Below are 2,500 nucleotides of genomic sequence, written 5' to 3'. Positions count from 1 at the left end.
AGAGAAAGAGAGAGGGAGAGAGAGAGAGAGAGAGAGAGAGGGTTAGCAATGACAAAGACTAGAAACTCCTCAGACTGATCTGCAGAACGGGATCTTCCTGGATCACGGAGCCTCTACTCTGTTCCCACTTAGGTCTTCTTGTGTGTGTGTGTGTGTGTGTGTATGTGTGTGTGTATGTGTGTGTGTATGTGTGTGTGTTGTGGATTCAAAAGCCCCCCCCCCAAACACGCAGCCTTTGCTGTTTCCATGATGGGTCGTGATGTGGAGCAACACAAGCTTTTTCAGGGAAAGCAGAGCGACCAGTTTGCGTCTGGGACCAGAGGTCCGTCTGGGGTCCGTCTGGGGTCCGTCTGGGGTCCGTCTGGGGTCCGTCTGGGGTCCGTCTGGGGCCTGGGGCCCGTCTGGGGCCCGTCTGGGGCCCGTCTGGGGTCCGTCTGGGGTCCGTCTGGGGCCTGGGGCCCGTCTGGGGCCCGTCTGGGGCCCGTCTGGGGTCTGTCTGGGGCCTGGGGCCTTCAGATATAAAAGTCTCTTTTATATAGACCTCAGTGGTCCCTAATACTGTATCTGAAGTCTCTTTATGTAGACCTTAGTGGTCCTTAATACTGTATCTGAAGTCTCTTTATATAGACCTTAGTGGTCCCTAATACTGTATCTGAAGTCTCTTTATATAGACCTTAGTGGTCCCTAATACTGTATCTGAAGTCTCTTTATGTAGACCTTAGTGGTCCCTAATACTGTATCTGAAGTCTCTTTATATAGACCTTAGTGGTCCCTAATACTGGATCTGGAGTCTCTTTATATAGACCTTGGTGGTTCTATTAGAGCTTGTTTCTCTGGTCTTAGACTCTTAATACTGGACCAATGTCAGAGACTGTTGTTCCCATCAGTCAGTTAGACACAAAAACACAGGAACATAGGGTCCAGGTTTCTGTAACATAGGGTCCAGGTTTCTGGAACATAGGGTCCAGGTTTCTGGAACATAGGGTCCAGGTTTCTGGAACAAAGGGTCCAGGTTCCAGGTTTCTCCAAGTCAACGGTCGCAGCGCTGCCTAAAAATCGAGATTAGGGGCTTAAAACCCGCCATCGTGCCCCAGACAGATGCTGCATGTTCACCGGGTGCAACTTCAAGTCCAGATCCCCCTGTTGCTGTCCAAGGAGAAGAAGAAGGTATTTTAAAGTCAGAAGGAGACTCCGCAGCCTCGAGGGGAAGAGAGCCCATTTTGTTTTGAATGTGTGTATTTTTCCCTTTTCTAATAAAGGTTTGTTTAATCCTCCCTGCAGCCCCTGAACCTTACACAGAGCTGATGAGGTATCGATTGGCCGAGATACACGAAAGCAGCGAGACAGAATCTGGGTCAATGCTAACATCGACTGATGCACTGCTTCCAGGTGAAGACATTATTTATAGTATCTGTTTATCATTGTTAACTAAATGTGCAACAGCGAGTTGTTGTGTAATGATGCAGAAAAACACGCCCAATCCTAGGACTCAGAAACCTAACAAGAGCCTGGGAACTGGGTGAGTTGTTTTCTTAGTTTCTGTCAGAAAGCATCCGGGTCAGACCCAGATGGCAGCGAATGCATCTTCTAACGAGACTGTGTGTCACCGCCTCCAACGCTGTGTTCAGGTTTTATCAGAATCCAGGCTGTTTTCATTGGATTCTTAACAATAAGACAATTATTTAAGATTTGTCATTAGCTTTAAATGTCTTTGTGTGACGTTTTCATAATGGTCAAAATCCTTTGAAAGTCTCAGAGCTAGAGATGCTAACAAGTCTGAGCTAAAGGAGACAACCAAGCGTGTTATATGACGCTAAAGGAGACAACCAAGCATGTTATATGACGCTAAAGGAGACCACCAAGCGTGTTATATGACGATAAAGGAGACAACCAAGCGTGTAATATGATGCTAAAGGAGACAACCAAGCGTGTAATATGACGCTAAAGGAGACAACCAAGCGTGTAATATGACGCTAAAGGAGACAACCAAGCGTGTTATATGACGCTAAAGGAGACAACCAAGCGTGTAATATGACGCTAAAGGAGACAACCAAGCGTGTAATATGACGCTAAAGGAGACAACCAAGAGTGTTATATGACGCTAAAGGAGACAACAAGCGTGTTATATGATGCTAAAGGAGACAACCAAGCGTGTTATATGACGCTAAAGGAGACAACCAAGCGTGTTATATGACGCTAAAGGAGACAACCAAGCGTGTTATATGACGCTAAAGGAGAGGACCAAGCGTGTCTTATGACGCTAAAGGAGACAACCAAGCGTGTTATATGATGCTAAAGGAGACAACAAGCGTGTTTTATGATGCTAAAGGAGACAACCAAGCGTGTTATATGACGCTAAAGGAGAGGACCAAGCGTGTTATATGACGCTAAAGGAGACATCCAAGCGTGTTTTATGATGCTAAAGGAGACAACAAGCGTGTTTTATGATGCTAAAGGAGACAACCAAGCATGTTATATGACGCTAAAGGAGACGACCAAG

The sequence above is a fragment of the Etheostoma cragini genome, chromosome 21 (genome assembly GCF_013103735.1).
Source record: "Etheostoma cragini isolate CJK2018 chromosome 21, CSU_Ecrag_1.0, whole genome shotgun sequence".
In the NCBI taxonomy this organism is placed as follows: Eukaryota; Metazoa; Chordata; class Actinopteri; order Perciformes; family Percidae; genus Etheostoma; species Etheostoma cragini.
This window is presented reverse-complemented; position numbering follows the sequence as displayed.